At 35.6% G+C, this 25,884-nt stretch overlaps 1 pseudogene; it reads right to left on the bottom strand.

Annotated features, from left to right (window-relative positions):
* Positions 1-24,952: 24,952 nt before the first annotated feature.
* LOC114893193 lies at positions 24,953-25,510 on the bottom strand (annotated as a pseudogene).
* Positions 25,511-25,884: the final 374 nt, after the last annotated feature.

Raw genomic sequence — 25,884 nt, 5'->3', positions numbered from 1 at the left:
CTTTTTCTTTTCAGTTTTGCTGAATGAGAACTGAGACAGCAATATTCTTTCCTGGGACATTTCTCAGTGAGTTGCCACCTTAGGAATTTTTCAACCTCTTGGTAGAGTTAATCCAATTCTCCTTAGAATCTTTTAAGTTGTCTGCAAATATAAAGGAAAATCCCATTAATATGTGTTACTTGCAATGTTTGTAATATGTTTAAACTATGTAGTATGCAAACTTTTTCATTTATTATATCTTTAATTCACTTAAATACTTTTTAAAAATCAAAATGTACTCAAATAGATACATTCATTTAGAGTTCAATTTTAGCCCCATGATTTTGAAAATGTATCTGATTCAACTTTGGAGCAGGTAAATAATTTTCATTTTTCATAGAAAATTAGTTTTCCATTGTTGATTCAATATTGCTTTCTTGCATATAAATTTACAAGAAAAATAATTATCATCAAGTCTGATTCAGAGCTCCATAACCAGAAGATTGTTAGCAAAGGACACTTTTAGAGTAATGGCGGGATAAAAACAATACCCCATTCTTTTATTTAGCTTCATCTGTATTCTGTGTGACTAAAGACGGAAGTAGCATTAAAGATTACTCCCACTTAAAACAAAAATAGTGTAATCAAAATCAAAATAACTTCCAGTGAAGAAAAAAATAAGTGAGTAATTCATGTCTTTCATCACTTCCTTATAATTGAATTCTGGACAGTGTCTTTTGTAGCTGTGAAATTAAAGTTTCATGCGAGAGCAGTGGCCAGCTCTCTGCTTTACTCAATAAGAGAGATTCATATAATTAATATATGCTGACCATATCCAATGTTTATTTTACCATAAGCACTCTCTACTTCTCAGGAAATAATTGTGGAATATACCTGTTTAATATATTTCAATAATAGACATTAAATCTATTTGTTTATAAAACAATAAAAATACAATTAGCAAAATTTTACCTTACAAATGCATGTCAACCCCTAAATATAAATTTTTAAAAGTCAATTTTGTGTTTTCTGAGACATTTCTGATCTCTGCCAGGATTTGGGCAAGAGATTTGCTTTGATTCTGAAGGTAAATAAATAAACTCATATAACATAAAAACAACAATTGAAACAGCCCACAAGGATAAGACTGAGATCCTAAAAGAGCACTATAATTTTAAGAGAGTTGTATTTCAAGCTGTTGGGAGTAAGAATAATTACAACCTGGCTGATATTCAGGGTCTTCAAACTAACTTTCTATGAAAGATAGAAATTATTGTTGTAGGGCATGTCTTTGCATCTTTGTGTCACAAGACCAAGAACACACTTTGCTTCTATCCTCTTTTAATTGGCATCTGATTTTTAATTCTTGACTGGTCCTCATAAGGTTTTAGTTAGGATGGTCACTTCTTTAATGCTAACACAATGTTGACCATTCCTTTGAAACAAAATCTAAGCTATGCTTTTCACATTTTGTTATCTATTTGTTGACTTTTCAGTGCTCATAATTTTAAAGGAAATTCTTTGGATGTTAACAATTCATTGACAATGCAAATTGGTGTAATATTTTAAATATTCATATATATATATATTTGACATTTGAAGTAAAATATAGAGTTTGGGGAAAAAAACACTATAAACTCAAAAATTTCCAGGATTTAAGCAGTTAGAACTTTGAAGTAACTATACTGTGCTTTCATTTGTCCTCAAATTTTATGAGAAAACTACAGAGGGCATGTAAAAAATGATAGAGACTTCATAAAGAAAATTCCAGGGTTTATATAAAGTCAGTGAAGATCTAATTTAACTCCATCATCTACATCTAGAGTTCCATACAGTCATTGATTTTCTCCAAAACTTGCCCTGTAATTTATTGCCTCATTTATTCACACTATTTTTTCTGCAATAGCTAAATCCTGTCATTTCTACCTATTGAAATCCTATTTATCTGTCAAGCTTCAGCTAACATGTCATCTACAAAGAAGAATTTTGCAATCTCTATCCCCTGGTAGTCAGTAGGGAGGGCGTCTGAAATAGCATAGCATTTTTATGCCACTCATACAACAGGTTACCATGTATTATAGTCATTTACAATCTGTAAAGATTGTATGCTTCTTGAGGATAGGTATTATTCATTTTTCAGTCCCCAGAGTATTGAAAGTTTTAGGTAACCTATAAATAGTTGGTAAATAAGTAAAGGGATGAGTATGAGAGATTTCGTGACTCTCACACAACTCAAGAAAGAATATATTTCACTCATTTATTAAACATTTATTAAATGATATCTTACAATTTCTTTACATGTATTGAACCACTTAATTCTCTTTGTGACAGATTGATTTTATTGATGGCTCTAATTCTTCACCCATCCTTGCATCCTGAACCTTATCACTCACATGACTTTGCAGATCCTGCCATCAAGAGGATAACTGGGTGAGCTGACTTTACTCCTCATGTCTTTCATCTCTTATCAGTTAGTCAAGCCTGCCTTAGTCTAGAAAAGCTGAGGCCAACTGATTCATATCCCAACATATAAGGAGGCCAACCAAGATCAGCAAAGCCATCTGTTAACCATTCCCAATATGTTAGCAGTAAATACTTCTTAATGTATACAACTATTTTACTCTGATGCTTCTCTGAAAGTTCTTGCAATCTACTACAGACCTGAGTGTTTTGTCTTGTGAAAAGGTCCTATACCACGTTTGTTTGGGTACAAGCATCTATGTTTTATCTATAAGTTAAGGAATCACTTAAACAACTTTGATATCATACTTGTGGACTGAGTTGGGTTTTCCAGAACACTTATCTAGAAGCAAGTAGGTTCATTAGACTTCAAGCCAGGATGTAGCAGAACAAAAATTAAATGTATAGGATTGAATCAGCTGATAGTAGGTTTTGTTTAAATATTGTTGATCTTTTAATGTTATATTTTCTGAATATATAAGCAAGAATTTTCTCTTTTCCCTTAAGCTATCTATAAGTCATAATTGTTTAGTAGACTATGTTATAGTAAACAGAAATTAAACATTTGTAAATCATATATTTTTCTGCTTGCCTGACCTCTCCAGAATTTGGGAACTCTTATTAGGTTTTCTTACATAGCAATATGCTTGTTTGATCTGTATGAATCCATCCTCCTTGTTACTAGGACTTGATTAGAAACATTATATATGTATCCAAGGCCTTACCTTATTTGAGAATGATGCTAATTTAATAGATATAACTAGATACTTTTAAGGAACTAAGCTTGACTTCATGGAGTCAATGCTTACAAAGCCTTTTGGGAAAACTGACCTCATACCTGACTACAGTGTTCATGTGTCCCAAACATACAGGTGAATAAGGGAGGTCAATTTCTATTAGACCCAAGAATCTTAAGATATTTTGAGGACCTTAAGAAGAGATGAATTCACCCAAATTTATAGATAATATAGGTGAAATGTCCTGGTTGAGTTCTTGGCTTTACTTCTTAGCCTCAGGAATTCCTTAGATTCCTTATGAAGGCATCTTCAGAACAGAAAACTGAACAAGGCCAATATAATTCTTTCTATACCTATATAAGTAATCAGGCTGAATTGGATAAGATCAGCCTTATTTTATGAAGAAAAATACAAGTTCTTTGAAAATATTTTTAACAAAATTGTAAAGTAGTGACTGTAGTGAGAAATTTTGTTTCAGTAGAAAACCATGCATAATCTAAAATGCACCCTTTTTGGGGAAGGAAGTTTTGGCAAAGCCCTGCAAATTGGATTCTGGATTCTCTTATCTTGTCCAAATTATCAACCCTTTGCAAATTTTCAATTCTTTCAGTTTCCTTCAATATAACTGCATCCCTCCAAATTGATGTTTCCAATATTTCCTGATTGACAACTCCAAGAACTAAAATCCAATTTTCCAGATTCCTATGGGGACTGTAGGTTGCCTTGCAAATGGCCTTTTCTGCCAGGATCTGAGGAAGCCCTTGAAGCTCAAGCCCAGCTTCTTGACATGAGCCTTGAGGGACTCATTAGCCAGCAGATCATGCATGGCTCAGATTTCTTCCTGGATAAACCATTATATGGGCCACTAAGGGAGTGCTACACAATGCTCAAGTAATATATGCCCTTATAAAAGAGATAACTAGTAAATTTCATAAATTAATGGAAGGGTATATAATGATATATGCTTTATATATATATATTTTAATTTTTTTACTTTTTTTACTTTTTGTTTTTTTTGCGGTACGCGGGCCTCTCACTGTTGTGGTCTCTCCCGTTGCGGAGCAACAGGCTTCAGACGCTCAGGCTCAGCGGCCATGGCTCACGGGCACAGCCGCTCCGCGGCATGTGGGATCTTCCCGGACCGGGTCACGAACCCACGTCCCCTGCATCGGCAGGCGGACTTTCAACCACTGCGCCACCAGGGAAGCCCCTAATATATTTTTATAATAGCATTTTTTCCAGAACTAGAAGAGCTTTTTTTTTTTCTTTCTTTCTTTGACTGACTGTCAATAATCAATGGGTTTTCCTGATTTGATTTTTGGAGAATTGTCAAATATATTCTCACTTTACAATCTCATTATATTTCCCATCAACTCTAAGAAACCTGTGGCTTGGAACAAGTAAGAAGTCAGAATAAAGAGTGGTTTCAAGATGCAAACCAAAATCTTCAGGGACAGATTTTCTCACAGGCTAAAATAATAAACTTCTATCATGCTAGCTTGTAGACTGCAATTTTCAATGACTTCAGTTGTTATGATGATTTGGCAGTTTTTCTTAAATTGGATCTTGACTTCCAAACTTCAGTTGCAGAATCCACTTATTGCACAATAACATGATTAGAAATTTCTCTATGCAAAGTGTGGTAAATGGTTCCCAGTTTGACCATTCACTCCAGTCAAGTCCAGAAGAATTGTTCACTTCCCAAAAGGAAAAGTAAATGATTACATCAACATAGCAAGAATAGGGAATATATATTTTATTCACTATTTTAAAATAAAATAACCTGAATTTAGAATTCTGTAAAAATCTACAGTATGGGATTCATAAAATTATGACATGTTGAATAGAAAATTCAAGCAATTAAAACCCAAGTATGAACTTTATTGATTCAAAATATTTTAATAAAATATTTGATTTTTTTGAAAATGCACATTTCCTCTATTGTTAGAAGAATTATTATATATTTAGTATTAATTCTCCCAAATTGGAAAACATATGTAACCAAAAGGCTATTCAAAGAGTGCCAATGTCAAATGCTTCTCCAAATAGGACTACATTTTAGTCAATTATTCTAATGGCTGTTTTGAATAAAATAAAAATTTTCAAAATTCCTCATACAGATGTTTCAGAAAGCAAACTGTATGAGTCTATCCATCAGTTATATGGCAAAAATAAATGATTAAGTACACAATTTTAAAAAATCTAGATAGATTTTCATGGTCAACATATAGGTACAAATATTTTGCAGTTACACACTTTTCAGTACAACTTAACAATGAAGTTTTCAACCTTGTTTACTGAAATGCACCACTTCTGGTAATAGCTGGTGAATTTCTATGATAAAGCTATGGATGTGATAACTTTCTAGCAAAGGAACTTGAGAGATAAATAAAGTATCAGTTAACAATTTAAACTCTAAAGGGAGGAAAAACTAAATTTAAATCTTATGTTTGTCAGTAACTTTCTTGCTTTATGATTTGAACAAGTTATCCTCTGTAACTCTCATTTTCCACATCAATATGTTTAATTTGCAAAGTTAGTATAAAGTTGCTCTGTACTAAGGCAGTATTTCTCAAACTTCTACCATCTATGTGCCACTCTCACTAATTGTGTCTTTTCTGCATGTCATGAAAAATATGTTATTTAATATATTTTAAAATTTACTTATATAATTAAATTTATGTAATTAAAAAATGTTTTATCAAAGTAATAAAGGAAATTCCACTATTATTACCATAAATACAAGCAAATATAACATTTCATTAAAAATGAAGAGCAGTAGTACTTCCCTGGTGGTGCAGTGGTTAAGAATCTGCCTGCCAATGCAGGGCTCAAGGGGTTGAACCCTGGTCCGGGAAGATCCCACATGTCATGGAGCAACTACTGAGCCTGCGCACTAGATCCTGTGAGCCAGTGCTACTGAAGCCCATGCACCTAGAGCCCATGCTCCACAAGAGGAGCCACTGCAATGAGAAGCCCACACACAGCAACAAATTGTAGCCCCCACTCCTTGCAACTAGAGAAAGCCCGCACGCAGCAACGAAGACCCAACACAGCCAAAAATGAATAAATAAACAAATAAATAAAGTTATAGAAATAATAAAAAGCACTAATATATAAATTGTATTTAGATCCCTTTTCCTAATGAAGGCCCTGATCAAGAGACTTATATTTTCCTAATAATACAATACAAAACATAAATTAACAAATTTGAGAATTTGCTATTGACAACTGAATCAAAAGACATGCAAGATTATGGAAAATAGGTTGTCTTTTTCACTATGTAATACTTATTAAAGCTAATAAATGAAAACTCTTCCCAACTTTGTCAGTGAGAACAAAAAAAATGCCAAATATTGCAAAGGATAGAGCAGTGGTCCCCAACTTTTTGGCACCAGGGACCAGTTTCGTGGAAGACAATTTTTCCACAGACCGGGGTGGGGCAGGTTGAAGGATCATTCAAGCACATTACATTTATTGTTCACTTTATTTCTATTATTATTACATTGTAATATATAATGAAATAATTATACAACTCACCATAATGCAGAATTGGTGGGAGACCTGAGCTTGTTTTTCTTCAAATAGGTGGTCCCATCTGGGGGTGATGGGAGACAGTGACACCCAAAGTGTGTTGCTTATGTCCAGTCTACACCATAATCCCATTTTTGTTGCTGTCACTGCAGGAAACCCTGCTTCACAAAGATCGGATTTTGGAAATGGAAGCAGGCTTTTCAGTTCTTTTGTGGCAATGTCAGGATATTCTGCCTTGACTTTAAACCAGAACACATGGAGATTTGAAGTTGTCTCAAATGTACTTTTAAGACCACCATCATTTGCGATCTCAAGCAGTTGGTCCTCTTCTAGTATGCACCATGTCGATTCACCTGGCTTATTCACCAATTGGTCGCGGATCCATTCCTTCCCAGTTTGGGGGTCTTTTGTGCTTGGGAAGTAATGCTCAAAGTCTTTCGAAAGCTGAGATAGGTGATCATGCACCAGCTGGGAGAAAGAAAGCTCTGGCTCAGTCTCTTTTGAAATTTCTGCTAATGTTTGAAACATGTCAAAAATCCCAATATTCTCTCATCGCCCCCAAAATTCCAGTTTGGCTTTGAATGCAGCCACTTTATCTGCCAACTTGAACAAGTTGGCGTTCTCACTTGAAGTGACATATTGAGTTCATTGAGCAGATTGAATATGTCACAAGCAAGTTTTGAGACCCATTCTGTGTCACTGAAATGTGCTGCCAGTGGTGACTGCGTTTCTAAAAGAAATCTCTGGAGTGGCTCTTGTAACTCAAAAACTCTGGCCGGTGATCTGCCTTTAGAAAGCCATCTCACTTCTTTGTATAAGAGAAGACATGTGTCCTCTGCATCAATATCCTCACAGGGCTGCACAAACAGACGTGTCTTTAATGTGGTTGATAATATTAATCACATCCTGCCAAACGTTGTTAAGTTCAGGCGACATTTTTTGGCTACCCAGCATTTCTCTATGGATGACACAGTGCGTAGACTCACATTCAGAAGCGACCTCTTTGACCCAAGTAGTGAAACCAGAAACCTGTCCAGTCATAGTCACTCTGTCCATGCATATACTGACACAAAATGACCAATTCAGTTTTCCTGACATGTAATCATTCAAAGACTTGAATAGTTCTGCAGCTGTGGTGTTCATTGGCAACAAAAGTGCACATAAACATATCTGCATGCACATCCTCCTGAAAAATATATCACACAAAAACAAGCATTGTTGCCTTGTTGTCAACATCAATAAACCCATCAACCTGGATTGCATATCATGGTGACTCATTAATACTCTCTAACAATTGTGCCTCAATATCCTCTGTTATTTTCATCTAGCTATGGTGCCAGCCAAAAGAGGAATATGTGCCACCATTTGAACTGCAACCTCCTCTAAAAGTTCACAACAAATGTCCTTAGCAACAGGCAGGATCAACTCTTCACCAACAGTAAAGGGCTTCTTAGCTTTAGCAATGCAATTGGCGACTAAGAATTATACTCTCAGTGCAGACACATTTGATGAAGTGGTGGTCTTCAATAATTGCTTCTGTTCTTCCTGTTAACATTTTTTTTTTCTTTTGAGAAACTACAGAGTCTTGTCTTTTAATGCAGGGTGCTTGGTCTCCATGTGGCAAAGCAGTTTTGAAAGTTTCATGGCTTCATTGGATAGCCGGTCACAACATATTATACAAAGCAGGCATGGAGAATGTGGATCACCTGTTTCACTGAACCCGTAATTTAAGTAGGACTCTTGGTATTTTCTTTTAAATGCAGTTTTCCTTTGTTGGCAGTCTTAGAGTCTTCTGCTGTCTCATCATTGAGTCTTTCCCCCTTTTTAAAAAGTTCTCTGCAATGTTTGTTTTTTACTTATTTTGGCTAGGGTTAGCTTATGGGCTTACCAAAACTGTGACCGAGACAAGTGCACAGTGTGGGAAAGAGGCGTGGAGGGAAGTGCTAAATAAAATAATGGGCGTGCCATGCACGGACTAAAATAAGTGTCGGATTCTGACTTAAAGCCTGACGCCAGATGCAGTTGTACAATTGAAGTACATCAACTCACTTGCCACTATAAATCTTGCCACTAGATGTAGCTTAATTGTCACTTGCCACTCACTGATAGGGTTTTGCTATGAGGCTGCAGGCAATTGATTTATTATGGTCTCTGTGCAGTCAAACCTCTCTGCTAATGATAATATTTATTTGCAGCCACTCCCCAGTGCTAGCATCACCACCTCAGCTCCACCTCAAATCATCAGGAATTAGATTCTCATAAGGAGTTCGCAACCTAGATCTCTCATATGCTCAGTTCACAGTAGGGTCCGTGCTTCTATGAGAATCTAATGCCGCCACTGATCTGACAGGAGGCGGAGCTCAGGCTGTAATGAGAGTGGTGGGGAGCTGCTGTAAATATAGATGAAGCTTCGCTCTCTCACCTGCCACTCACTTTCTGCTGTGCGGCCCGGTTCCTAACATACCATGAACTGGTACCGGATTTGGGGACCCCTGGAATAGAGGTAGAAAAAATTACTGACCAATATCTCTTATGAACATATATGCTAAAATTCTTAACAATATATTAGAAAGTGGAATCCTATTTAAAAGTGATAATACAACTTTAAAATTGGGACATATTTCCAAGGAATGAAAGATTTGTTTAATATTTGAAAATCAATGTAATTCACAATATTAATAGGTTAAAGGACAAAGGCCTTATGATCTCAAAGGTACAGCAAAATGCTCAAATAGTACACCCTCCCCAAAAAATGCTACAAACTCTCAGAAAACTAGGAAGGAAAGATAACTTACTCAACCTGGTAGAGAGCATCTGTGAAAATGCCTACAGGTAACATTTATTTAGTAATGAAATAATGAAGGGTTTTTACCTAAAGTCAGAAGTAACTATTAGATATGAATTTTGGAAGATTACAGGACAAAAGCCCAACCTACAAAAAAAAATAAAGTGTATCTTTATATTCTAGCAGGAAGCAACTGGAAAATAAAAATTTTAAGAGATAATATTTAGAGACTTCTGCTTTTGACCAAAATGGTAGAAAAATTTATCTTTCCAACTGAAACAAATAACAATGATATGTAAACAACACTTTTCAAGACACAACATCAGACAATGAAAGAGAATGATCTCTGATAGATAGGAAACAAGAGATGTGGATCCTTCTATTGGCAAAATTACTACCTCAAGAGAATTTCCAAGTGGTGGTGCAGGGAAAGATAATCCAGATGAAGTTCTTGAGCTTCTTGGGTTGAGAAGACTGACTGAATATTCAATAACAGCAAGATGATATGAATTCATTGGACCACATACCAGAGAGGAAAAACTTGCATGAAAAGGGAATACTGGAAAACTGTGAAGGGTCTTTTTCAACTATTCAGCAGAATACTGTCCAGAACATATAAGTAAGGTAACTACATAATGCATGGAAAGAATGTCTAGAATGTATTAGAGAGAACAGTACTCAGTTCCCTTATGAGTGCCTGGAAAATGCCTTGATTCATGGGTCATCATGTAGAGGATTCAGAAGAGTTTTGCCATAGAGTAGAGAATAATTGGCTCCAAAACCTACTATTGTGAATCTTAACATAATTTAAAAACATGACCAAAAAGATAAAACTACTTTAGAGTAATTTAATGATATCTGAGTATAAAACTTGATAATATATAGGAACTAAAAAATATCCATTACCCAATAAGTTAAAATTTTACATTTCTGTCATTCAAGCAAGTATAAACAAGCATGTTCTCCAACATGGTAACTTGCTTCATCAAAGCCAGCAAAGGAGAAATTCACTATAAGGTCAGAAGAAATTCACTACAAGGACAGAAGAAATTCACTACAAGGACAGAAGAAATTCACTACAAGGACAGAAGTCGTTACTTTATGTAACCTAATCATAAAGATGATTACTTTATCATAAAGATTATCACTTTTGTCATATTCTATTGATTAGAATCAAGTCACAACTCCCAACCACACTTTAAAAGAAAGGAGATTACCAAACACTTAAATACCAGGAGGTAAATATCCTTGTGGCTTATATTAGAGGGTGACTACTACAATAATAAAATTGCTCAAATTCAATTATGCAAGAGAAAAAATTAAAGCAAGCAGAGGGGAAAATAAAAGCACATTACGTACAGAAGAAAAAAGATTAAGGATGATAGCAAATTTCTTAGTAAAAACAAATACAGAAGAGAAAAAAGGAATCAACATCTTTAAAATACTGAAATAAAAATGACTGTTCACCTAAAATTCTATACTTAGCAAAAATATACTTTTATAATAAATGTGAAATAAAGATTTTTCAGAAATGTAACAGCTGAAAGTGTTCATCCCCAGCACATGTGCATTACAGAAATATTAACAGAAATTTCAGGCAGAATATGTATTAATAGATATCTATTCATGCATTAATACATTATCCCACAACTTAGTAACTTACAACCAAAAGCATTTATCTCACATAATTTCTGAGATTCTTGAGTACAAGAATGGCTTAGCTGGGTGGTTCTAGTACAGGACCTCTCACATATATTGTCACTTTGTCAGCTGGGGCTTTGGTTATTTCAGTACTCAGTGGGGGCTTGAGAATTTCTACCAAGGTGCCTAGATGTCCTCATGACATGACAGGTGGCTTCGCAAAGAACAAGTGATCAGACACACACACACACACACACACACACACACACACACAGAAAGAGAGAGAGAATCTCATTATGGAAACTACAGTCTTTTTTGACCTAACCTTGGAAGCAGAATCCATCACTTCTTCTGTATGATGTTACTGGTCTCACAGGCAAACCCTCATACAATGTGGTAGGAGACTACACACGGTTACGATGATCAGAATGTGGGAATCGTTGAGGTTTATTTCAGGCTAGCTACCACAGTCTGCCCTCTGACTCCAAAGGTTAATGTACCTGCCACCTGCAAAATATATGTCCACCTTCCCAAGGCTCACAAAATCTCATCTCATTAAAAAGTCACCTCAAAATCAGAATCTTATCATCTAAATTAGGTCTAAGTCTGAATTAAGCTCCTTGGGTTTAGTTCCTATAACACTGTCCTCAAGCCTGGTTTCTCTTAACCTGTGAAATTTAAGTTATTTGACTCTCATTCACGCAGTATATAATGGCAGAATATGCATAGGAAATCCGCTAAAGACATATATGTTCAAAAGAGAGTAAAACAGGAGACACAACATAGAACCTTGAAATCCAGTTAGGCAGATGTTGGAAGTACCTTGATTAGTTCTAAAGGCCTGGAAAAAATTCTTCATGGCTCTTAGCTCTGCCATCTCATCTGTTATTTCTGCCTTCTCTGTCTTCCTTCCTTTTACATGAAGGTAGCACATGTTTGTAGCTGAGTAATGTTTTTCAGCCTGCTTCCCAATAGTAGAATGGGGAGGAGGGAAGGAGATAGAGGGCAGAGGTGGTACAAAGGCCTCTTTTCATGGTGAATGGGCTCTGTCCCTTTCAGTTCAAGCTGGCAATGCTTTTTCATATATAATTCTTTTTGAGTCTTCTGTGAATCTTATTGAAGTCCACTCAATATGACAAAAGCTACACCAACTAATCTCTGTGAGGTAAGATAGGCTTAACCTCAGATGGGTCTCTGCTGAAAAACAGCACTCAATTTTCCTAGGAATCCGAATATTTGGTTGAGAATATAAGTAATCTACACAGTACTGGCTCAGGCTCTCTCACACAGTTGACGTACAAGATGGAAAAGGAACACAGAAGGATATGAACCCCAGAAATTGGAGATTAAGGAGGCAAACTTGGAGACTGACTACAACAGAGGGAAAATGATGCTAGATGGAAATTCTGAAGTAAAATATCAAAAATGGTAACTACAGGGTTAAATATATAGACTTTTTCTTATTATCTAAATTTCCTTAAAGAACAATTGACTTTAAATAAAAACAATAAGAATATAGTGTCATTAATATTAAGCTGATATTATTTATGCCTATGTAAGCACGTCCACCATGTTGAGTCTAATCTATGAAGGTATAGATTAAAGACAACATAATTAAATGTAAATTGTATGACAAAAATAACACAAAGACCAAGATAAGAATAGCTGAAGTAATATATTGAACTTTTCTTATACTATAGACATATGGTATAATATCATACATCAAAAGAAAACTGTGATAAATTAAAGATATGTAATATAAACACTAAAGCAACCACTAAAATAACAAAGCAAAGAGTTATAAATAATGAGATTTCAGGAAGAAAAAAGATAATTGTAAACATCACTCAATCCCAAAAAAGCAGAGAAAGAGGAAAAGGGGGAACACACAGCAGATGAGACAAATAGAAAACAATAGCAATTTGATAGATTAAACTAATTATGTCAGTTTTCATATTGTAAAATATCTGAACATTACTAAAAAACTAAAGACCTAAAAAATTGTACAGATATATATTGTTCCTAGTTCAGAAGACATGATATTGTTAAGATGTCAGTTCTTCTCAAATTTATCTTTATAGTCCACACATTTCCATCAAAATTCCAGTAGAAATTTTTGAAGAAATTGAAAAGCTGATTCAAAAATTCATATGTAAAAGCAAAGGTCCTAGAATAGCCAATCCATTTTTGAAAAGAAGAACAAATCTGGAGGATTAACAACTATGTCAACAAGTCTAAATAATCAAAGTGTTCCTATTTATATCACATGGACATTTATAATATGCTTCTTTATCAACTATCTTATACCCAGGATCATCATTTTCAGGGATAGAAACCAATCTGTTAAATGTCTACATTTTTATTTTCTTCTCTCCAGTGAAAATCTGTATTTACAGCATTTTAATGTTGAAAGGTTTTTTCCTTCTTGCCTTTTCTAACATTCAATTATACTCAAACTGGTGCATTACACTATAATGTTTAAAACACACTCTAAAAATATAGTTAGCAGGATTCAGCACAGGATAGTTGTACATTTGGTGGGATGCTCTATCTATCTGTAGCTAATGTAACTTCCCTAAATGTACTACTTCTTATTTCCCTGTAACCAATAAAAAACTATGTAAAATATTAACTTCCACGGGTTAAATTTTAGAAAAATAAAACTATAAAACATACTATATTCCCAGAGCATATTGATTGCTATCACACTGGGGTGAAAGAAGAAAAAATGCCTGATGCAGGAACAGTAACAGAAAATAGCCATAAAGAACTTTTGTCAACTTATGTTAATGTAGTGACAAATGAAGCATTTATTTTTATCAAATGAGAATTCATTTGTTTTAGATAGAAAAATACCAGACATTATAAAATGAGACACTAAAGCAAAAAAAAAAAAGTTAACATCAGTGAAGATGTTTCTATAGTCATAGAAATTTAGAGCCTTGGTGAATGAAAACATTATTTACAGTTATGCGAGGTACATAAGAGTTTGGGTTGAGGCTTCAACTAACCAAGAGTCACAAAATATTGTCAGTCATACCCATTTTATATTATGTGTGTTAGTATTAAACACACAAACACACAAAATGGAGAATAGTTTATACAGTTTATCATTTGTTTAAAATTTTTAACACCATTTATTTTAATTTGCATATGACAATAAAAGTATGTGGGCTGTTTTAGATACATATTATCCATCTCTCCTTGCCTTGCTGGGACGTCTTGAAGAATGAGCTCTGTGAGCTATGTCATAAGAGGGCTTCCTGTTGTACTATGAAAGCTATGAAAGTTACTAATGGGAGAGCAGAGGACACAGGAGAGGGAGGGCAGCCATTTCTTCCCTATTCTCTCCCAGTTTTTGCACAATATCTCAGAAGATAATTATTTCCCTCCAGGACTATAGCTCTTCCAAGTCCACTTCTTAACACATTCTTGTAATGCTATTTTCTCACATTATACTACAGATTTGGGTGCTAGAATAACATCCCAAGGGTGTTTTTCTCCAGATATTTTATCATCCCAGTAGTCTTTTCCTAACCCTGCCTAAATCTGTAAGTGGTCCTTTCATTTGGACCATCTGGAAGAATTCTGTTTTCTGCAGTAATTCTAACTGATAATGATTTGCATTACTGAATTTTTTGTTTTGATGACAGGACTGATACGATTTTTTTCATAAATATCAAGGTTTTTGTATTAAGTAGCAGATATCTTTAACATTAATATGAATAATCATATTTGAAGTTTATTGAATGTTTAATATGTAGTAGGTAATATTATGAGCAACATATATTTATCTTTCAATCCTCCCAGTAGTCCTATGAATTACTGTTGCAAACTAACCAAAGTCAATCTCATGGTGGTTCACAATTGTCAAGTTCTTTTGGTAAATTTAGTGGTAGACTATACAGAAGGATTTCCTTACTTGTAGTATGTGAGAATAAAAGCAAGTCTTATTCTAAATCTTGGCAACAAAGCATTAGGCCTGATTTTTGAAAGGTTTGGTGAAAGGCCCACACTTTATTTGGAAACACAAATCAAGTCAGGAGACAGTGTCCTCTGTGAACTAGAAGAAAATCCATGAGTAATGAGATTTAGATCTGAGCCCTGTTCAAATGGTATTAGATATCCTGCTTTCCAGTTTTCTTATAGCTCATTCGTATAATGAGTGAGTCCCATAAAACTATGAGACTCATGAAAACAAGAACAGTGAATCCTAACCACTTTTCCTGAACATCATTCATTTCACCAATTAAAATTTACTTCTAATGTCTCTCATGTTAATTACATATACTCTGATACAGATTTCAATAATGATATTTGATGTTACCAGAAAAGCAAATCTGCTGTGTTGATTCTACTAATGTATTTCAAATGTTAATCACCTCAAGGTATAAATTAAGGGTCACATAATCATATTATAATGGTTCTATAGAAATATATATATATTTATTTATTTATTTTTTTTTTTTGCGGTACGCGGGCCTCTCACTGTTGTGACCTCTCCCATTGCGGAGCACAGGCTCTGGACACGCAGGCTCAGCAGCCATGGCTCACGGGCCCAGCCGCTCCGCGGCATGTGGGATCTTCCTGGACCGGGGCACGAACCTGCGTCCCCTGCATCAGCAGGCGGACTCTCAACCACTGTGCCACCAGGGAAGCCCTATAGAAATATTTTTGATCAGTTTATTTTTGCTAGCAGAAAAAATGCAAAAAGCCAACTCCTAACAAAACCAAGAATCATTACAGCAGATGTGGTAATAGATTGTAAACACAATCTCATAAAACCCATGTCTACTCTATTTATACTTCACCTTCTGATCAGTAACTAGCCGTGGCTCCCCTCCCACTATCTCTCTATCTCTCTCTTTTCCCTCCCTCTCCCTGTCTCTTGTTCTTGATCTCTTACATACACATGCACACACACACACAAACACACACATGTTGTCATTTTGCCAAACCTTTGGATAGTTGCATATTATTTGATGCTTTGTCCCTAACCACCTAAATATCCCTTAATGGAATATTACTCAGCCATAAAAAGAAATGAAATTGAGCTATTTGTAATGAGGTGGATAGACCTAGAGTCTGTCATACAGAGTGAAGTAAGTCAGAAAGAGAAAGACAAATACCGTATGCTAACACATATATATGGAATTTAAGAAAAAAAATGTCATGAAGAACCTAGGGGTAAGACAGGAATAAAGACACAGACCTACCAGAGAATGGACTTGAGGATATGGGGTGGGGGAAGGGTAAGCTGTGACAAAGCGAGAGAGAGGCATGGACATATACACACTACCGAAGGTAAGGTAGATAGCTAGCGGGAAGCAGCCGCATAGCACAGGGAGATCAGCTTGGTGCTTTGTGACTGCCTGCAGGGGTAGGATAGGGAGGGTGGGAGGGAGGGAGATTCAAGAGGGAGGAGATATGGGAACATATGTATATGTATAACTGATTCACTTTGTTTTAAAGCAGAAACTAACACACCATTGTAAAGCAATTATATTCCAATAAAGATGGAAAAAAAATAGGATATTGTCCTATATATTATAATCATAATATAATTACCAAACTCAGAAAATTTATCATTAATACTACCAAAGCAAAAACTGCACCAGTCAAAAGTAAATATGGTAAGAAAAACTTTATTCAAGGCTGTTGCAATACTGTAGAGAGACCAGAACATATCCTGAATTCAACTCTACTGAAATAATGAACTGCAGAGTTATTAAGACCTGGGGTAGGCCTTCTCTGATTGCTAATTGACCTTACCAAAAAAAGGAAACTTTATCTTATCTTCATGATAGGACACAGTTTTACAACTTGAAGTAAGACACCCACCAAAATTTGGCTCCTACCTTCCCACAGAGACTGAGAGATAGGAGCTCTATCTTCCATGATGATATTTCAAAGAGATGACACAAAGGTGCATGAGAGAGTCAGTTCTAGTTTGTAATATTGATAAGAGGCTTTAAAAAGATTTACATCTCAAAGAAGCAGAGAAAGAATTTGCAATGACAAGTTTTTTGAAGTATATCCTATAAAAAAAGGAGCGGAGGGACTTTTTTGGTTAGACCAGCTGGATTCTCTAAAAACTTGGAGTAAGAGAGAGGGCAGGGACCTAGAGGCAGGGAGAATCCTATTTAAACCTTAGACTGAGGGAAATGTTAAGATCATCTTGGTTAACACAATATTAATCATTCAATATTAATTATTTGCTAAAAGAAAATCAATATTAAAATTTCCTCATTTGTTCATAAAATGTTCTTTATAGCTATTTTAAAAATCTGGGATCCAAGAAATAAACATGAATTGCTTTTAGTTTTCATGGACTTTAGTCTTTTGAAATCTAGACAAATGCTTCAGCTCTTATTTTTATGTGACGTTGACATTTGTGAAGAGAGCAGGCCAATTGTTTTATAGAAGTGTATCTATACTGAGTTATTTTTATAAGTTAGCATACACGCAATATAATAAGTAGGTATTATCCTTGTCATTCATTACCTTTTTTCTGATATTTAAACTTTCAAATACCTAAAAATAAATTTGCCTGCTTTTAATTGATTATTTAATAAACTAAACCATTTTGTGATTATATAAGAAATGGACTTTTAGCTTTAGGAATTTTAAAATCTTCTCACATGTACACAGAATAAGTTGAAAGCTCAAACATAAGGGCTTCCTGATCATCATAAAATGGTGAATTAGCATAAACTTCCTTCAATAGTAGCCCTAAGTAAACTACAGATGTGAGAAAGAAACATGGATCTGAATAATAAATATAAACAATGAAACATTAAAAGGTAGATCGAGGACTATGCAGTACCTGCTTGGAGTGTCCGGGAGCTGGTGATAGGACACCGCCTGATCAGCAGTGAGGGTTTAGTTTGGGAAATAACCTTTAAGTTTTGTTTTTACATCTTTCTCTTATACCCACCCATTTTAGTGTTGACATGAAAATGTCAGGGCTGAATAAAGGACCGCTGTGGAAAGAACCAACTTCTGCCTCAGAGCTGATGAATTACAGTCTAATTCTTCCAGTTCTAAATTTTTTCTAAGTGATTTATGGTGAAACTTTACCCAGAGACATTGCCAGTTGAGAGTCAGGAAACAGGGATGGTGTAGTGCCTGGTGCTTCTAGGCTTGGGGTTCTTTGCCACCCATTTTTGACAAAGAAAACTGACGAGATAAGCAAACAAGACCATTAAAATGATTGACAGCAAATCAATTTACAGAAGACAATTATATTGTCAAAACCAGTAATATCCAACTAAAAAATATAAATGACATGCTGTCAACAAAAACTAAATTACCTAGGAATTAACTTAAAAAAGAATACAAAAGAACTAAAAGGAGAAATAAGTGTTATAACCTTATTAAGGGTTATATAGAAAGTAATGGAGATTGAAAATACTTGCTATTCTGTTGGTTTAATAAAAAAATATTAATTTTTCTAAAATGAACTTATAAATTCAATGCAATCTCAATCCTAATTCCAGCTGGAAATAAAGAGCCCCATAACATCATTTTAATATTTATATGATAAATAGTTCACAAATATCCAAGTTAAACTCTTAAAATGTGGTTTCTTAACTCACCAAAGACACAAACCATGAAGAATAAAATGATATATGATTAAATTAAGGATTTCCATTCAATGATAGCAAGATCAAGTTAACTGACATGACATTTTTAGAAAGATATTTGCAATATCTAAAGCAAACAAAGGTGAATACCTAGATAATATAAAAACACCTAAAAACCAATAAGGAAATGAAAGAACCAAAGGAGAATAATAGGTTAAAAAATGTAATTCATAAAAGAATAAAGGTAAAACAAAAATATATGTTGAAACATATTCATTAATTACTGCTATTTTAAAACAATGTTGCTCTATACTTTATATTTTTTAGATTGTCAAAATAAAAGGTTAGATAATGAATGCCATGTGTTGTCAGGAATATGGAATATGGAAACTTCATGCAATACTGGCAATGAAAAAGGCTGATGCAGCCATTAAGGAAAGTATTCTGGCATTATTTGGTCAGATTAAGAATGTGAACACTATGATGCAGGAATCTTATTTTTTGGTACATACCCACAGAAATTCTTACACATATACACAGAGTATATATACTAATAGAGATTGTGGTAATGAGGCATGAGGGAAAAATCTAGTTGATCATCCCTAGGGCAACGAAGAAGGACAATTTAATGAAGCATACTGTTGAACACTGTTAGTATTTATAAACAATACAGATAATTTTTGAAAATTATTTGATTAAAAAATAAATTTAAATTATGAAGTCTATTGCACAATGCAACTAAACTAAAAATACACATAAACAGATTCACAGATATAGAAAATAAACTAGTGTTTATCAAAGGGAAAGGGGAGGGCAAATTAGGGGTATGAGATTAAGAGATACAAACTAGTATGTATAAAATAGATAAGTATCAAGGTTATACTATATAGCCTAGAGAATTATAGCAATTATCTCATAATAAATTTTAATGGAGTGTAAATCTGTAAAAATACTGAATCACTATGCTATACACCTGAAACTAACATAATATTGTAAATCATCTACACTTCAGTGAAAATAAAAATAAACAACATACACAAATAGAAGAACTTTCATCAAATGCATTAGAACAATTTAATATGAAGGGAAAATGAAAGGGTAATAGGATGGAGAGTAAACAGCAAATAAATGTGACTACTGACTAGTGAGGTACCAAAAATAAATAAATAAAAGGATCCTTTCCTAAGTGACTTTCCTTTCTCACAAATTTAGGTCTCAGACTCTGAACCCAAAAAGCATTCCAGTGCAGCAAATGGGAAGCTTAGGGAGCTGCATCTTATCATCCTCTACCAGAACTGATGGGATTGTACCCTCCAATAATCAATAAGAAAGCTCAATGCTGTGTAAAACTTGGGAATTTTTTCCTTCTCTCTCTTCTTCCCTCCCTCCCTTCCTCTCTCCCACCCTCTTTCCTTACTTTCCTCTCTCCCTCTTTTCTTTTCTCTTTTCTTTTCCTTTCCTTTCTTTCCTTTCCCCTTTCCTTCTTTTCCTCTCTCCTTCCTTCTTACTTTCTTTGATTTGTTCAGTTCATTCGTTCATTTATTTTTACAGTTTAACAATTTTTAATGGTATAGATTGGTTACAGGAATAGGATTTTATTTTCAGATCCATGAATCAATCAAAATTACTAATGCACTTTTTGTCAAAAAGAAAAAGGATAGAAAAAAATAACATGATACTTTGATTCCAGAATATATGTCTATGCATCCCTGCATAGCTTATGTGGGCAAATTTGGCAGATCATTTGGGACTTATAAGTAAAATTTGAATGACATAGACCTGGGAATTGTTTAAAGTGTGAAACAAGGAGCACCAAATGAGGCAAATGTAATTAGACTATTTCCTAGTTATGTGACAGCACCGGTAAATAAAAAACAAAAACAAAAATGGTAAGGGCAGAATAAAGATAGAAACTAAAGCAAAAAAGAGTAAATAGTGCTGGTTCTTCCAGTTACTGGAAAACCTTCTGATACTTCTGCTGTTGTTGCTACTTAAGTAGAAATGATATTTACTTATAAGGTAAATACTCCCCCCCTTGATTAAAGAGGAAATAATTTGAAAATGATTAACTGAAAGACAGGGATCTTCTAGCACAATCCCTGACAGGTGGAGCCAAGGTCTCAGGCAATTATATGGGAGAAAATTTACAAGAAATATGAGAAACTTTTAGAGGTGACCAGATATAGGCAGTAAATGTGCAATGCCCATTAGAGGTAGAGAGAACACTCTAAAAGACCCACAGGTAAAATGTGGAGGGTACAGATATGCTCTGGTAAAAGACTGAAAATTATGAAAGGAGAATTAGTTTTGTGTTTTGTTACCATTACATTAAAGTATAATTGAGATGGTATTATGTGCAAATAGAGAGATTTGAACCTACTATTTTTAAAATTGGAGGTGAGCCGAATATACCCTTTACCTGATTAAAATTGGACATTTGAGGGGCTTCCCTGGTGGCGCAGTGGTTGAGTGTCTGCCTACTGATGCAGGGGACATGGGTTTGTGTCCCAGTCTGGGAAGATTCCACATGCTGCAGAGTGGCTGAGCCTGTGCGTCCAGAGCCTGTGCTCCGCAACGGGAGAGGCCACAACAGTGAGAGGCCCCCGTACCGCAAAAAAAAAAAAAAAAAAAAATTAGACATTTGAAAACCTTTGAAATTTCTCTGACCATCTTCTATAATAAATATTAACAAATACAGATTTCTGGGAATATAATAAGATATTATTCCTCTGATTAAGAAATGGATCCAAGTAAGGGTATTGATTTTCCATAACTAACTTTTTAAAAACTCCTTCTGGCAGTAGGTTCATAGAGATTGACAGTAAGGCTATTGGGCAGCAAACAAGGCAATTTCACTAAGAGATTTTTCTGGAAGAGATATGATAAAGAAATGCAACAAGACAAAGGTTATTGATATGTCAAAATAAATTTAACTAGCCCACTCTTACCCATTCTTTTTTATAATACAGCCAAACATTATCCACATTTATGTGGAGTGGACTTCAGTACTTTCTCATGTTTCTCTAAATGGAATATTTAATTCACTGGTATACTATCATAAAGGAATACAACAGCATTTCGACTGTAAAAATCATTAGAATCCATTGATGCATTAAGTTGAAAGTATAGTGATAATTGCTTCCTTAGAGAGACAGGAAAATAGGACAGTAGTCAGCAATATAACAAATAAAGACTGAATGATTTAACCAGATAAAATTCAAAATTGAGCAGAGTCTGTGAAATGTTGGGGACGATTATCATGGGCTGAAGTATCTCTCCAAAAATGAGAAATAGAGTCCTATTTTTTACTGACCCCCACAATAAAATAGGTAGTACAGAAACTAATAGGAAAATTTGGGTTCTACTGAATCACATCTCTCATTTAGGAAGAATGGTGGACTCTATCCACAAGGTCCTGAGACTTGTATTTGAATGAGGCCTAAAAATAAATATTTAAAGATATTAAAAGGCTGTGGCTCAAACATTGCTTGAAGAACATTGTGATGCCAACACTCAAATAATTTTAAGAGCTGCTGAAATTAAAAGAATAAAGAATGGAGCCTTTGGTAGAAATTAAAAATTACACCTCATTGAAGATTGCTTGGATTTTGGATTTGAAATATGTTTACTGTAGCGTATTGGTAGCTTGTCACTGGGCATAAAAAGAGACATCTTTCAACATAAAATGACATCAGCATGCCCAGTGAACAGAGAAACCTATCATGTTATGTTAAACATCAGAGAAATATTTGAATGAAGTAGAAGCAGTTCAAACTTCAAGATCATGTGACAGGAAATGTTAGAGGGAGTCCATTTTCTTTATGAAAAGCTTACTTTGATACCTTTAGAGGCAATGTCGGAGACCCCAGGACCTCACAGTTTATAATGTCACATGGTTTGAACTACAATTTCACTTGCAACCAAGGAAAAAACAGGCTTTCTGATTTACTGGTGACAGTCCCTGGATTGAAGGTCATGTTATTGTTTGGGAATCAGTAAAAATAAGCCCTGAAGTTGGTCATATCTAGGTGAAGGAAGGTGGGAGTAAATGTATGCCATAAATACAGATGAATGTTCAGTATTGAGCAGTGTAAGAGGAATTAGATATATCCTCAGAAAAATGTTAAAATATTTACAGACTCTTGGACTAAATACGATAGTTTTGAGATGCAACCAAGCAAATGGATCCTAGATGACTGGACACCACAAATATCAGGTATTTAGTTACAGAAGTTCTTCTGGAAATTTAGAGGAAGTATTAAGACTTAGTAGCTAGCACAGAAGGGGGTTGGGATTTTAAAGCAGATGCCTTGGGCAGATCCTTTGTGCCAGACACTTTGGTAAATGAAATAAGGCAACACAATGGTGTTCAAGCAATCCAAAGAGAGGCCAAATGGTGAAATGTTCCTTTTACATTCACTAAATCTCTGTTGTGTTAAAGGATTGTACTTAGTATCATCAGGAAAAAAATAAAGACTAAATATAGATTAAGAAGAATTCCTTGACGTCAAAGACCTATGCACAAGGACAAACAGATTATGTTGGAACTTACTACCCAATAGAAAATTTCACAGGGCAATCCTCAATTCTGGCTGCAATTTTTGTTTTTTTGTTTTTTTTGGCTTTGCACACATCACCTTAACCCCCAATGACAAAAATATATGTGATAGTTTAATCAGCACTAGCTCGAACAAGCCAAGCAGGAGCTTTAGGAACAAAATTTGAAATTCTGAATCATACCACAGTTAAAATACTGGAGGCTTACCATCATATTGAAAAATATTTGCTAAACTTAATATGTGCATTATTGGGAGCTCTATTCCAAGACTAGTCCTGACTGATAGTTAGTATTGAAAGAAAATAAAATAATTTTCGAGGGATTGAACTTGTTTTTAAGTTGATAGGACTCCACACATATCAACAAAGCTGGGAGAGGTTGTGGACACTCACCAAAAAGAACTAACGATTATTTTACCCTTTATGAAATCTAATACTTTAAAGATCAGTGGCCAGAAATGCTAGCGGTCTGCTAGTGGTCTTGTCCAAACATGAATTTAGGTATAAAGTTATTGTTATTAAAATTTTTTTATTACTTTCAATCAAAGAAAATTTAATAATTTTATACGTCAAAAAATAAATGTTAAAATTAGCAATATTAATTCAGTGAAAAAGGTCTAGTTTGAGAACATTAAATTACTGCATGAAAAATAAATCTGATATAATTGACAGTCGGGACACAGCTTCTTTTGAGTTTATCGTGACTAAAGCTATGCCTTATGATGGTTCAAGACTTCCCCAATACTTTAAGTAAGAGATACCAGTATCATGAAACTTTCTTTTGGAAAAAACAATGCGATTGTTTTTGGTCCTCCTTGACCAGAATAAATCTTTACTTATTTATTTGCCATTTCTTTTTTAATACCTGATACTGTTCCACATGACTCTTTTTATTGATTGATTGATTGATTTTTGTCTGCATTAGGTCTTCATTGCTGCATGCAGGCTTTTCTCTAGTTGCAGCCTGGGGGGGGCTACTCTTTGTTGCAGTGCGCAGGCTTCTCATTGTGGTGGCTTCTCTTGTTGTTGAGCACGGGCTCTAGGCATGTGGGCTTCATTAGTTGTGGCATGCAGGCTCAGCAGTTGTGGTTCACAGGGTCTAGAATGCAGGCTCAGTAGTTGTGGCAGATGGGATTAGTTGCTCCACAGCATGTGGAATCTTCCCAGGACCAGGGCTTGAACCCGTGTCCCCTGTAGTGGCAGGTGTTTTCTTAACCACTGAGCCACCAGGGAAGTCCCCTCCATTTTTTAAAGTAATTAATTTATTTACTTATTTTTAAGGTCAACTGCCATTTTATTGGAGGCACCATCATGGGACTAAAAGCCAGGGCTGTCACCATTAGCTCAGCCATGGAAAGAGGTGGGTTTATACTGGATGAGAAAGGGCCTAGCACCCTATATCATTGCACCACCATCCCTAAAAGCAGGAGGAGGTGGGTCACCTTGGCATCTCCAGCCTGGGCTGCTCCCAGAGAGGGAAAAGCAGAGCAGAGCAGTGGAAGGGGTCTAGAATTCAATGTGCAAGACTCTGGTATCAGCTCTTGTAACCTTAATGTCCCACCAAACCCCTAGCCTGTGCCTTTTAAGGAAGGGCCTGAGGAAGGAAGCTGCCATGGCTCAGGCTGGCCCATAGCTAGTGAGAGTGCAGGATTAAGTGGAAGAAGAAGAGGCTCTCAGAAGAAAAATGACAGGAACAGAGAGAAGACCATGAGAGGGTAGGAGAATTCCAAGAATGAGGCAGGAACAGCAAAGTGGCAGGCCAAGGCCTTTTGGGGTTTCCCTGAGCAAGTTCAAACCACTTCTGGAGACACTTCTACTGTTCCCACGCTCAGGGCTCACCTTGAAGGAGTTGCTCCAAATCTTCTCACACAAGTCTGTGAGGGTGGGGAAGTAATGTGAGAAAGGGTAGCAGAGGGTCCTTGCAGGGCAACGATTCTTCCTGACTCCAGTCCCAACCACCAATCCTGTCAGATTTGCAAATGTAGGATGTGCAGCATCAGCCCACCACCACTCCCAGTATAGTGGCATGTCCGAAATTCCTTCTTCATGCTGGATCCAAGGTCCCAGGTTCAGGGAGTAACATAGAAGCAGACGCCCTTGGTAAACTGCTTCTGGCAGCCTGGGTTCATCAATCTACAGTGAACCAAGCTGAGACCGTAGAGCCAGGACACATCCCAAAGCGCTTCCCAGCTTGTGTTGGCCATGCAGCAGGCATTCAGGGAGTAGATGTATGGAGGGAGAAGGAGAGGGAGAGAAAGAGGGGGAGGGAAGGAGAAGGGAAGGGGGAGGGGGAGGGGAAGGAACTCCTGCTTGTGTTTGATCTGGTGCAGGGTGCTCAGAGCTGCTCCTGGTCAATTCTACTTGACACCAATGCAACCCTAAACAGAAATGCAAATACAAGTATTGAAAGTATATGGAAGTATTATGTTTGTGAAACAGTTTTCTGGATGATGTAAAAACTACTTATTTCGAGGACTTCCTCTTCACCCCAAGACAGAGTTACAAGGAAACAACACAGAACTGGAAAAAAAAATGTGTATGTCAATAGTTTCAGACATTTGAAATGAGGCAGTGCAAAACAGTGAATGTGAGAAAGGGGAAATGA

Source organism: Monodon monoceros, unplaced genomic scaffold (genome assembly GCF_005190385.1).
Source record: "Monodon monoceros isolate NGI ecotype Baffin Bay Population unplaced genomic scaffold, NGI_Narwhal_1 Contig1912_ctg1, whole genome shotgun sequence".
NCBI lineage: Eukaryota > Metazoa > Chordata > Mammalia > Artiodactyla > Monodontidae > Monodon > Monodon monoceros.
Note: the sequence above shows the minus strand (reverse complement) of the source record. Positions and strands in the feature narration are given on the sequence as shown.